The sequence below is a fragment of the Centroberyx affinis genome, unplaced genomic scaffold (assembly GCF_046629955.1).
Source record: "Centroberyx affinis isolate AG114_WGS23_722 - 3 ecotype Tasmania unplaced genomic scaffold, CSIRO-AGI_Caff_v1 ptg000204l_1, whole genome shotgun sequence".
Taxonomy (NCBI): Eukaryota; Metazoa; Chordata; class Actinopteri; order Beryciformes; family Berycidae; genus Centroberyx; species Centroberyx affinis.
In genome coordinates this window covers 1,224-15,701 of record NW_027278896.1, presented here as the reverse complement: position 1 = coordinate 15,701, position 14,478 = coordinate 1,224, and the positions used below count along the sequence as shown (strand labels likewise).

Genomic DNA, 14,478 nt, shown 5'->3' with positions numbered 1-14,478 from the left:
TACTATAACTGAGTCTGCCAGTCGTTTTCGTAATTCATTTTTAAATGGTTGCCTGTGGAATTTAAGGTCTATCACCAATAAGTCTTTTATTGTTAATGATTTTATTTCTTCACATGATTTAGATTTTATTTTTCTGGTTGAAACTTGGTCAGATACCGATGTTCCTCTCATTGAGGCGTGTCCCCACGGATATACATTTTGGAATTGCCCTAGGTTATCTGGACAAGGGGGGGGACTTGCTGTCATTTATAAGGCCGACCAAAAATGTATACCTATTGCTGTTGGCAATTGTATTTCTTTTGAGCTACTCTCATTCACTACCTCCCACCCTACTGTCTTTTTTGGCTTGTTATATCGCCCTCCCAAATCAAAAGGCGACTTTTTGACAGAATTTGGTCACTTACTTTCCATCACTACCACTAACTATGAGAAAGTTGTACTATTAGGAGACTTAAATATCCACATCAACAACCGGAAGTTGCTCGATCTTATCCATACTTTCGACTGTACTCAGCATGTCTCTGGCCCTACCCATCAACACGGTCATACTCTCAATTTAATTATTAACTTGAACTTGAATTATTACATGTGGCTTGAGTCCAGTAAATCTCCAGACTAGGGACATGCATGTTTCTGACCATGCTGCTGTCCTTTTCAATGTTCCTCCTGTGCCTGCGGTCTCTAACCTGAGAGGCCCTCGACACTTTCGACCCATCACTTCACAGACCATTGAGAATTTCTGTATCACCTATCAGGCTTCTCAGCAGCTTGATCCGCCAGATTTGTCATGTTCGGCGGAGGAGCTGGCTACTAGATTCATGGAACGATGTGCTGCCACTCTGGACACTGTAGCTCCCTTTAAATTGTCTAAAGCCTGTCCTGCTTTGACGAAACCACCACCATGGGTTAATGACCGTGTCTGGAGCATTAGAAGGGCGTGTAGATGTGCTGAATGGAAAGCTTCCAAATTAAGGTGCAATTTTAATGCCATGAAACAGCTTTTAAAAGAGTTTAACAACATTGTAAAGGAAGAAAGATCAAAATACTTCTCACATATTGCTGCAAATCCTCACAACCCCAAGCTGCTATTTAGGACCATTAACTCCCTTATCCACCGCCCGCCCGATTCCAATGAAGACTCCTCTATTGAGAGATGTGAGACTTTTCGGTCCTTTTTTGTCGATAAAGTTTCCAGCGTTCGAGCCCAAATCGTGCCATCTTTGTTTACTCTACCACACAGTGAGGTGTATCGGATTTTTTATTCATTTTATCTGGTATCTCAGTCAGAGTTACTGAGGATGATTAATGGCATGAAATCTTCCTCCTCTCCGTTAGATGTTTTACCTACAAGATTTTTAAAAGAGGTTTCTGCCTATTATCTTCAGATATTTTAACAATTTTTAACAAGTCTTTATCTTCAGGGGTTATTCCTCCAATTTTTAAATCGGCTGTTGTTCAACCCCTACTGAAAAAATCCAACCTTGACACTGACAATCTTAATAATTTTAGACCCATATCTAAATTACCCTTTCTTGCCAAAGTACTGGAGAAAGGGGTATATTCTCAGCTCAGATCCTTTATGAATGACCACTCACTCTTTGAAAAGTTTCAGTCCGGTTTTCATATTCAACATAGTACAGAAACTGCACTTCTAAAAGTCTTAAATGACATTAGGATGAATTCAGATGCCGGCTGTTGTACTGTTTTAGTGTTGTTGGACCTCTCTGCTGCATTTGATACAGTTGATCATGGCATATTAATTGATCAACTAGAAAACTGGGTAGGCCTGACTAGGACTGCTCTAGACTGGTTTAAGTCTTACCTGAGTGACAGAACCTTCTCTGTATCAGTTGGGAATGTCTTCTCTAGCTATGCAAATATCACCTGCGGCGTTCCTCAAGGGTCTATTCTTGGCCCTTTACTGTTCTCCATCTACGTGTTACCACTGGGTCAAGTTATCCGCAACTCCAACATTTCTTTCCATTTTTATGCGGACGATACACAAATCTATTTATCCATAAATCCATCAGACCTCTCCTCAATTACCTCACTCACAGCCTGTCTTGCAGACATAAGGTCCTGGATGTCCAGTAACTTTTTACTGCTGAACAATGACAAAACTGAAGTGATCGTGTTTGGACCCAAAGCATTCAGGGATTCTGTAAGCCAGACTTTAGCTTCCCAAGGTAACTCATTATTTGCCGGACTGCCCCAGAAATCCATCAACCGCCTCCAACTTGTACAAAATACCGCAGCTAGGGTTCTTACAAGAACTCAAAAATATGAGCACATTTCCCCTATTCTCGCCTCATTGCACTGGTTACCCGTGGTACTCAGAATTGATTTTAAAATTGTATTGCTTGTTTTTAAATCACTGAGTGGCCTTGCCCCATCTTACATTATCGACCTTCTCACCCCTTACACCCCTGTTAATGCTCTAAGATCTGCAGACCAGCTGTTGCTCTCGGTCCCCAGGGCAAGGCTTAAGAGAGAGGGCGGTGGGGCATTTGCCGTAAGGGCTCCACAACTGTGGAATAACCTTCCATTGCGAATCAGACAAGCTACCTCAGTGTCCTCTTTTAAAACTCTTATGGCTTTTAATTAGAGTTTTCTTTATTTCTTTATGCTTTTATTCATTTATTTATTCTTAAGATTTTTATTCATTGTCTTTTATCTATGTTTTTATTTCTTGATTGCATTGTAATTATTCTAATTTGTATTTGCACTGTGTATTTTCTGTTTTTATGTCTGTGAAGCACTTTGTAAACTTGTTTTTGAAAAGTGCTATACAAATAAAGTTTATTATTATTATTATTATTATTATTATTATTATAAAATACAGCCACAGCGCTTTTTACGTGGAAGTGAGTAATCTATAACTTTTGTCAATGTCTATCAGTAACCAGTAGGAATTGTAACAACATGGACAGACCTTATCTCCTGCTACATCCTCATCCCTCACGAGTGAGCTAGCTATTTAGAGCAGAGATCCAATGGAAAATTGTAATGAAGAGTTAATATATTATGATTGCAACATCCTGTAATAATAATACTGCTTTGTTATTTGCTTTTTGGCTAAACAAAATATGTTGCGACGGCCACCGCTGAGCAGTAGAGAAATGTGAGAAGGTTGGGCGGAGGAACTGGGAGAGTCTTGAAACTCCAATGGGTGGAGAGTTTCTGTTTCAAACCAGAGTACATGTCAGAAAGTGACTTTTGAAAGCTAAAACCTCAGCACCTGGACAAGTAATTGTTGACTCACTGGCATTGATCAACAACCCTATTAACCCCATGCAGATACATTATGGTCATTTTGTGCTATGGGACAGCTGACTTATTGCCCCTTTAAGATCCAAACTGACTTACTAATGGGCAAGCAGAGGCTGTTTCTGAGGACGAGGCAGACTCTTAAAGGGGAGTCCTTGTCCAAATAACTTGTCGCACAGTTCTATTCAACTTGTTTGCACAGCTTGGTCAAAAATGTACTTTATGTACTGATGTTAGAGTGTTTCCAGTGTGTTTCAAGTGCAAACTGAGGCCACTGAAAGTAGAGACCCAGCAACTGACTGTCTTTGGCAACACAAAACCCACTGACATTTAACTATTTCAAAGCCCAAACTGCTAAAATTGTTGACGTTAAGTGTTGAGAATATACAGTACAAAGGAGCTCTGAACTTCTGTATGTTTGTTTCATTTTCACCCTATTTTTTCATACATTTCCATCTTTTTTTCCCCCTATTGTTAAACGCCCTGAAATCGTAAGACGCTCTTCTTTCTGCAGGTTGTCTCTGTGCGCCCCACTGCGGCACCAACAAATCAGGAATGTGATGCTCAGGCCGCAATGTCACCCGAGTTGATTGAGCATTTTAGTTTGGAGCAGCTGTCACGGTGCTGACGTAAATGGCATGGCAGCGCAGGGAAAAGGGTTTGTTGTCTATGGCAGTGAAGCAGGTGTTCAAACAAATGCCACTCTGGAGCCTTCATCCAGTCAGGTGTCTCTGTAGCTCACCAGACACACTAAGAGGCATCTGGAGAGCCACTAATTGAGCCGAGATATCATATGGCAATAATGTCTGATGCTTTCTAGTAGCCTACCACATACAACTTTTTCCCCAAAAATGTATGAAAAAAAAACTATTGGATCAAACATTATATTGCCCAGGACTGCACTGAGAATAATAAAGCAATACTTGTATCATCAGTGATCCGAGGAGACAGTAAATACTGCAAATTGTGTGCAGTATACTGATCTCTTGTTATTTGCGTTATATTCTTTAGCCTCTTTAACCTCTTTATTGGCGTAATATCTATGAGAGATTCACCTTGCCTTATCCTGTCTTCAAGTCATGTCGGAAATATTGGAACTACAAGTAGAGCATATGAACGAGCCAACAACTTGAAAAGTCTGAATGTAATGCTGTAGGCTCTATCTTTATTAAAAACCTTCAAAGATTTTGTGTCTGGCTAATGTGGGCTTAGCTGTACATCATTAGCTAAGCCTAGCATAATCGTTTTAGGGTGTAACGCAAAAGTAATGTAGCTAGTATTGTAACACGTAAAGTAATTAATTCGTTTTAAGAAAAGTAAGGACCCCAACACTGTTAGGCAGAGGTTTAATATCTGGCTATTAGAAAGTTGAACCTGTGAATTTAGGGTTATGTGGCTATTGCTGTAAGATTCAAGATTCAAGATTCAATAATTTTATTGCCATGTCAACATAGTTGATAGGAATTTGTCTTGGTTCACTCCTACAACAACAATGCAATAGCAGCACACAATATACACACAGTAAAACAGCAAACAGCAATATACAACACACAGCATTTACATTTACCCAGAAAACAGCACGTTATCCAGCACGTAGTAAAGTGCATACCGTGTTAAAGTGCTAGGTTAAGTGCATTTAGAGATAATCAGTGCAAGTTCAGATGCCTGATGGCTTTGAGGTAGGTGCTATCCCTGAAGCAAGATGTTCTACACTTAATGCTCCTGTATCTTCTACCTGATGGGAGGAGATTAAAGAGGTAATATGCCGGATGAGAGGGATCTGTGGTGATATTTTTAGCCTTCCTGATTATTCTGGTGGAATAAAGTGATGCAAGCAAGGAAAGACTACAACCAATGATTTTAGATGCTCTGCCTATCACTTTTTCAAGTGTAGTCTTGTCCTGAGTGGTTGTGTGGCCATACCAGACAAGAATGGAAAAAGTGAGCACACTCTCAATTGCAGATCTATAGAAGTGAGTCATGGCTTTCCGACTGACCCCGAACTTCTTCAGCTGCCGCAGGAAGTAGAGTCGCTGGTGGGCTTTACTGACTATGACACTGGTGTTAAGATCCCATGATAGGGATTTGTGGATAGTGGTCCCAAGGAACCGGAAGGAGGAGACCATCTCTACAACTTGACCATTGATGGAGAGAGGAAGATGGTGGCCTACTTTCTTCTTAAAATCAACAACCAGCTCTTTAGTTTTTGAGATTTTAAGTATCAGGGTGTTAGCCTCACACCACCTCACCAGCTCTACTACTTCCCTGCGGTAGGCTGATTCATCATCGTTGGTGATTAGACCCACCACAGAGGTGTCATCAGCAAACTTATACAACAAAACTGACTCGGAGTGTGATCTACAGTTGTTTGTGTATGAAGAGTACAGTAGAGGAGATAAGACACAACCCTGGGGGGCGCAGTGTTCAGAAGCCTAGGCAGCGAGACATGATTACCCAACAAGTAACACTGACATGTAACCAACAAGCCTTGTTGTCACAAGGTTACATAGTTATTGTGCAGTTTTATTAAAACCTTTTTTTTCAGTTTAAATTTACAACTAAAACAAACCTGTTTCTACTGTTAAAGCATTGAGTGTGACTGCTGACAAAGTTTAGACACAAAGGACTAAAGAAAATCTATAACCATCTCAACAATCACTGTGAAGACAGAAGCAAAGAGATCTTTCAACAAGGTAACATCAGCATGCTCTTTTGTATTAAATTTTTTCATTGTGACTTTTCAATCGTATTCACTCCTTTTGAACAATTCTAAAAACTGATGCATTCCTTAATGCCCGCCTTTATGGGTTTATTATACTTCTGCACACAAAAACTGAACTGAACTCTGAACTAACCAGAAGAATAAAATAAACTTTTTTTGAGATCACTTGAAGGACTTTTGCTTTGGCTCTTGCAGCGGTGAGAGAGGCAGCATTCAGGAGGAACAGGTTGATTTGCAAAGGTCCGGCTCTCAGGAGTGGAAACCCGAGCGTGACTGAGAGGAGCCAACCCCAGCAGTCCTGTCAGAAGACGGAAGGGTGAGACAGCTTGACAGCCCCTATACAAACAGCCAGACTCAAACCGTTCGCCAGAGAGCCTCAAAAGAAGAGACTGCTCTGTCACGAAAAGTGGTACTTGATGTGTTATTCATGATATTTGCCACACAGGAGTCTCTTGGATGAGTGTCTTTAAGACAAAGGAAAGAGACCGACAGGCTAGACAAAGATTTCTCCCACTGTCCATAAAGGGTTTCACTCCCAAACGGTAACTGTGACCCAACATGGGAAAGCAGGAACATGGGGTTTATTAGATTATTAATCTTTGCACTTAGAGTGGTAAAGTGGTATATTACATAATAGGGCCCAATAAATTATTTTGTTTGAAGGATTAAATATTGAGTAAAATGTGCATTTTGATCATCTTTCTGATGTAAAATGGGCTTTCTGTGAAGATAAATGACCCTGGGTTCATCGCATGTGGTCATATAGTGTATATCCATTTTAGTATCAATTTCAGCTTCCGATTTTTGTGTATTGTTTTGTTCTGATTTTTGTATACCATCAAGGACCATGTTGGAAACATGCTAAGTATGCTTTTACGCGTTATCCTTTGGGTTTGGGTAGTACCTTTTAATACCCAATCAATCAATCAGATCAATTTTGCTACCTGAAATTCTTCATTCTTCTAACCCTAACCCTAACCCTTCAGATATTTACCAATACACAGGATCTAACTGTCCCTTAACCTTCCCTTGTGCTGTTTGGTTGACAACATAGAAAACAAGCATGGATGTTAGACACATACATCCACTCTCAGCAGTCGTCAGAACCGTACTACACTACACCATTCTGTACCATAGCTACACTTACACCCAATTCACAACATTACACAACATAATTCACTATTGGTGTCAACAGCATGAGGCTAATGGGACTGCTGACCCTCCTGGCTTGAAACAGCCTGCTCAGCTGTTCAGAAAAAGAGTTGTACCAGCAAGCAGTGAGCTTAATTATGTAACACAGTCACGTCAAAGGCTAAGAACGGTGTATGACTACTTACTTCTGCTGCCAAAGCTATGCTGTCAAATGAAATATAACTCTTAGTCTTAGTCATGGACTGTCCTCCCCCAAAAAAATGACCCCATAGGTCGTTTGTACAAGCAGCTTATTATGACCTATAGTTATGTTTTAAAGTTAAGCGACCTCTAGCACTACGTTGGTCTGCGTCCATGTCACCTGACTGTCAAGTTTCTCTCTCAACATTGAAATAGCACGGTGGAAAGTAAGGGTGTTGTGGTCGGGGATGGCGGATGGGTGTATAGGTTTGCCTTCAATGTCGGTGACCGGGTTTCGATTCCCAGCATTTCCAACGGACATGAGTCACTTTTTATTATTTTTTTATTTAACCATGACCAAACCATTTTCCTAACCTTAACCAAGTTATTTTAGTTCCTTAACCATAACCATAACCCAAGTTGTTTTATTTGCCTAAACTTTACCATAACCTTAACCCTAACCAAACTTGTTTTACTTGCCTAAATGTAACCAAAGTGGTTTTAATTGCCTACATTTAACCATTAACCAACCTTTGGGACGTAATTCAATTTGTGGCGGAGTCGTCGAGGTCGTGTTCATTTCATGTATTTTGTGAGATCACTATGGAAACGCTCCTGTGGGTTGTATTAGAGGGTAGGAACAAACGACCTATGTGGTCGTATGAGTTGGAGGACTTGTTGGTAGATTTCCATTTTCCATATTTTGGATCCCAGCTGGTGTCATGAGTAAGCATTTAAAAAAAACCCACAGATTATTCTATCATAAATGTGACTATTTTACAAACACGTCTTTAGATGACTCATTGCTTTAATCAGTTTGTAAGAGTAGGTGTCAATTTTTTTTCAAATGGTTGAAATCACATTTTAGACTGAAACCCTCCTACTAACTCTGCCGCAGATTCACTTTAAAGCCTTAAATTTCAAATCCATAATGCTTGAAATCCCTTGCTGATCTTTAAGATACTGGGTCAGTAATTATTAGATATGATGCCATCCAAAAACCTTTTTTCACTGCGGTGCGTTCTGCATGAGAAAATAGTAAGACAGAGCGGCTTCAAAGTAGTCTGAAAAGTTAAAAGTTACAGTGATAAACTTTTCAGTCAACTTATCAAAGCTCTTTTGGATTTGTTTTTCTGTTTATTACTGTTTACTGATTTACTGTTTACTGAAGATTTTCAAGGTAAATTATAGCCTTGTTTTCCTTTGAAAGCTTTGATGTTTACTTTGGGGCTTTTGAGATTATATATATTGCAATTGTAACAGGTGAGATATGTTTTTCATGATAATTTCTTGACTGAGCATGCTGTTAAGAATGAGTTTGCAGATTCAGGAATTGTTGTATTTCATAATCAGTGTATGGCTCTTTCTTTTGCCCCATTATTTCCTCTGTGTAGCCCTAATTATAACCAAGCGCCTGCTTATTTTGAAGCTACCTAGCTGCAAACCTGTGAAAGAAAAATACTGAGGGCATACAATTCTTGCCTCATTTTCTTCATTTCACCTCTATTTTACATTATACATGTGCCATTTCCCATTCCTTGACTTGACAAAAGTAGCTTACACTGTAAGTCAGCCGATTACCTCAGGCTGATAAACATCCTCTGGGAGTTTTTCATTTTAGAATATATGCTGTCATAAACTTTCAAGTAATTGGATCTGGAAGGTTTATACTTCTGTCAATATTTCAGAAGGAAAAATACCTTTCTTCACTGGTGGGATACTCATCTGTCATAAACTGAAATTATTTTGATATTGCTTCATTTAGAGGGCAAATTTTTCTGGTCAAAAATTCCAACCTTTATAGTGATGCTGTAAACACGGTTGAATATAAAATTATATGCGTATCTCTCCGCTAGGGCTTGTGTACAGATTTGTCCTCTTTCTGATGAGCCACAAACCGTTTCAGCCTTGCCCTTAGAAATGACCGGCTGAATTCAGTTCGGTGAGTGTTAACATTTGCAAATACAATATGAAAAAGAATGACAAAAGGAACAGATTTGACACACAGGCAGTGAAGGCAGAATGAGAGAGTGGCTGACACTAGAGTCGCCTGCTGGGAAAATGAAGTGCAGATTGAAGCTATAGTTAAACAAATATTTCTCAGAGACATATCTGCTCTGGAGGCAGAAATAATCTCATTGGTTGAGTTAAATCTCAGTGGGCAGAGCAAAAGAACCACAACAGCCAAAGTTAGCTAGCTTTTTTCATTAGTTCTTGACCATGGCATTAATGATCTTGGAAGGTCAGCAGGCTAACTAACTAGCTTACCTAGATAGCTATAGGCTAGTATGGCTGATTTGAATTTGGAATGTCAGCGAGGCTAATTAGATAACTTAGTGTGGTGAAATTTGCATTTTTTTTCCAGGTAGTAGCAATTTGGTAGGTTTCATAATATTAGCTTCCTCCTCTCTTACCTCGTGCCTTTTCACTGGGCTTCAGGCTACCTCCGTCTACTGAGATTTAACTCAACCAATGAGATTATTTCTGCCTCCAGAGCACAGGCAGTAGGAACAGACAGGACAGATACAGGAGCAGAGGAGGAGAAAAGAGAGTGGGGGAAAAAAGAAAAATGAAATGCTTGGCAGTGTGGCTGCTTTCAAAATATCACTGGCATCTGAAAACACTGGCATCTGAAATTAGTTTATTAAAGTCTATATTAAAAATGCAGTGCCTTTCACATTAAATTACATTTAAAACAATGAACATTTACTGCTCTTGGTATGGAAGACACGGTCCTGTTCTTCCTTCTCCTCTGTGTGACCACTGCATTGTTCAGTGTAAACTGAACTGCTTTTTTAGAAAAACAAACTCAAAGACTGTAAACATGAAGGTGGCTGACAACGTTTCAAACAATATAATCTCAGAATTTATACTGTAAAGTCTGAAGCCATTTCAAGCCCAGACCTTTGACATACTGCACATACCATTGATCCACTTTGCATCAGGATCATGCACTTGGAAGTTTCTTTGAAAGAGGTCATCCAGAGTCAGCTGAGAGCCAAAGGATTTACCACCGTCATCTACAGGGGGAAACGGAAAATAAATCATGAACACATTAAATAACCTAACTACAATCAATCAGTTATCAAACTGAATGTTAGTTACTCTGCATCAAAAAAAATTAGGATGCATTTGTTGCCATTTGATGCATTTGTTGATTGAATTGGAGATATAGCAGTGTAGGACAGGATATACTGTATATAGCACAAAGTTGTATCTTACCATAAATAATTGGGAAACCAGAATTACCATTGAGTGGTAATCAGGAGTACTTCACAAACATTAAAGCCAGCTTTCATCAGCTTTGACACTGCACTGACTCCCTTCCAAACATCTTCCTATACAGTCCCTGCTTTGTCTTCTTTCTTTTTTTGTTTTAGATTTCCATCTGCACAAATTGTCAGCAAGTAATTATTAGATTGGTGAAGGACGGTGCCCTCTTGATAGCCTTGCCTTGCCTACACTCACTCACCCCGAAAGCTAGAAGCTGGTGAATGTTGCTGCCTGTCTTATGGTGCTGTAGATTTATGATGACATAGCCTGATGTTTTCAATGGTACTCATTTGTATGGTAGTATATACTGTTTATTGGACTTGTGTATGTTCACCTTGGATTATGGCACAAAGGATAACATATCCTGAGTATTGATAAATGGAAAAAAGCTCAGATTGATTCACTGCAAAAAACGTGTGTATTTTGGTCAATACATATGATAACGTATCTATTACAATGAATAAATAAAAATGCAAATTAAGCCATAATAAATGAGACGGAACACATTAAACTGTTGTGAATGTTTACTAACACAGACCAAACTGACCCATAGGAATAACTTTATTTAAAAGCTGTAATTCAGTGGTTATAGAGCTGAAACACTGGTTTCTGGAAGTAGATTTCCAATTCATTTTTCCCATTGGGAATTTGATTATTAGCCATGATATTTTAACGATACAAGTTACACTTACCATGAACTATCAGATTGTGATACGGCTATATGTGTTCCTGTAGAAGTCATCAATCAATATGATTTCAGCTTTGTTGTTAAGAAATCGTGTTTTGTTCCTGAACTCCTTGTAAAATATTTCCACCAATCGGAGACTGGACTTGTTACCATAGAAACGTTATCCACTCCAAAGGTGAGCATGGATAGTAGCCAGGTCAGTTAGCTTAAAAGTCTTTGTATCGTCTTTGTAAAGTCTAAAATGAATCGGAAATGTACTTATGGAACCAAGGCCACTGAAAAAGGGGGATGATTCAGCAATAAACAGAACATTTTCCAGTGTTAATAAGAGTTGACTTTTCAGTGACAATAATTTGAGTTTACAAGTATTGATTGGAGAGTTGTTTTTCCAATCATTGAGCTCTTCAAAACCATCTAAAACTGTCTCAAATTAACTCTGATGGTGTGGAAACACATGGCACAGAGTTGATTTTCACACTCTCAGAGTTAAATTAACGCTGACAATTTTGCTGTGCGTACCTTTCTAAAGTGGAACAACTGATGGAAAGGTGAGTGTGACACTATCCGAGATAATTATACTGGGGATATTGGAACAATTTCTAATTCCAGTGGGAGCTGATAGCACTGTATGATATAAAGCTCATTACTGATGTACAAGTTCCGAGAAACTTTGTATGAGTTCACAAAGTCAGTCCTCTACTCAGTGTTAGAGGAGAAGCTGCAGGCAGTATATTAATAGGACGACACAGAGTGGCGTTTTAGCTAATTGGACCATTCTAGGCCATGAGAAAAAATCTTTGATCTTGATTGATTTTATAGAAAGGTTAGGAGATGCTAGCAAATATTTTTAAAATGAGTGTATGCACGATACAGTGTATAAGCACATAAGATGAGTAACCATGATGAGGAGTACAGTATAAACATTAATATATTGTGAATTGGCCATGAAATGACCCATGCAATGTGTTGTTTGTGGTGTCACTCTATTTAATATTTAAGCCTAAATACTGTCTGTGAATCTATTCAGGGTGTTACACAGTCTCTTTTTGCAATATACAATGTTATGGAAAATGATCGAATCAATGTGTTTTCTCTTAAAGCTTTGAATCAAATTAAAGTGCAGTAGGAAAACAAAATATGGAAGCAGGCTGACTTCCAGTCTGTTCTGAAATCAGTGATGATTGGCTGTTGAAAGGCAAGTGATTCCATTCTCATTTTTGTGAATAGATCTATAGGGAGCCTCACCTCTTGACAGAAGAACAATGGATAGTCCGATAAAGGAAAGCACCACCAGAATAACCAGCAGAGAGATGCCAATCCCCTTCCAGTTCCTATCAGTCCCAATGTCCAATTCCTACAGAAAAGTAAGAGAAGGAAACAACAAAGAACAAGTTGGAAAATCCATTTGAAAAAATGTGACACCTGCTCCTACAAAATGATTAATAGCACAAAATGAAAACAAATTAAGTAACTTTATTCCTTGGTTAACCAAATGATTATAATATACAGACCGGATCCTCTAAAGCAGACACACACACACATACATACACACACACACACACACACACACACACACACACACACCTACACACACACACACACACACACACAAAACCTTTTTGGCTTGTGACCCCTTAAAACAAAGCGACCCCCATCACAGGCTGCAGAGTGATGAACAATTCAACCAAACAATGATTTTCCCTTTTCAGATTATTTCATTTGATTACCATAGGGGGCCAAGAGGCTGGAAACTATTCAGTATTTCATAAGAAAAAAGAAAAAATTAGAGAAAGTCAGAAAAATTGGGCATGAAAATACATTTGTATAGTAGAAACATGTTTCTTTCCTATCCCATAAATCATCTCATGACCCCCCAAATTTATCTTGTGACCCCCTGGGGGGGTCCTGACCCCCAGGTTGAGAACCACCGCTCTACAGTATGTTTTAGAGATGTTGAGTGATGAACTGCAGTAAATGATTTTCCCAAAGATGGCTGAATAGCGCTTTGGAAAGGAGTTCCTCTACTAATAATGTTTATGAAGTACAGGCAGCAGGATAGCCTGGTGGTTAGTGATGTCATCCCCCACCTGGAGGGCCGGGTTCGGTTCCCATACGGCCGTAGCTGCCGCAGTGTCCTTGAGCAAGATGGAGTGCTTCCCCACCTACTCCAGGGACTCTGCAGCAGCTTGCTGAACCCCAACCAGAGGAGAGGGAACAAAGACATACTGTATTTCTCCTATGGGGATTAATAAAGCATATCACAGTGAAAGTGCCTATTGTGCTCTTTAGGTAGGTGGACTTTTTATCAAGTTGCTGCTGTACAGTATATTAGCATCTTCCTTTAAAACAGTGGTTCTCAAAGTGGGGTCCGGGGACCCCCAGGGGAATCATTTATTTTCACTATAATTCCATCCATAAGTAACACAATGACAGAATGTATGACTATTCTGGTCATGGGTTTCATACACTTTCTGTAATAAAACATCTAAAAGAAAAAATCTTATCAGATGGGGGACCCTGGGACAAAATCTTATCAAATGGGGGTCCGTGGTCTAATTTGTGTCAGTTTAGGGGTCCTTAACATGAAAAAGTTTGAGAACCACTGCTTTAAAACACTCCTGGAAATTTATTTTTATCCGAAGGCCTTTCTATAACTGTACTCCCTTGTATTTGTGTTTTATTTTATTTTATTTATGTATTTATTTACTTATTTATTTATTTATTTATCTATTTATTTATTTATTTATGTTAATGTAAACTTGTTTTATCTGATATTTTATCTGATGAACTTGGTGTGACTGTGGTTTTATGTTTTATCTTCACTTTGCTTTTATCACCTTTTGTTTTGATTTGTTTGTGTGAAGCACTTTGTAACATTTGTTTCGAAAAGTGTTATATAAATAAAGTATTATTATTATTATATTATCATTATTATCTTTGCATGCAAGGAAATCTCTAACCTCACAGCTCAGGTACTGTAACAAAAGCAAAAAAAGTCTAACAGGAGTATTTAAGAATTTAATTGTATGAAATATTTGAAATATTTGAAGTGCGGTTGTCATAATATGTCATATTATAATAATATAAAACAGTTTGGAAAATAATCACTGGTATACTTTTCTCTTTGTAACAAATTGAAGCCAGTTATTGTGTAACAGTGACATCGGGTTGAAATGTTCTTTTCTCGGACAGGAAA

At 38.8% G+C, this 14,478-nt stretch overlaps 1 pseudogene; it reads right to left on the bottom strand.

Annotated features, from left to right (window-relative positions):
* LOC139661114 (inactive dipeptidyl peptidase 10-like) overlaps positions 1–12,636 on the bottom strand; it is a 52,575-nt pseudogene extending 39,939 nt beyond the window's left edge.
* Between the last annotated feature and the right edge of the window lie 1,842 nt (positions 12,637–14,478).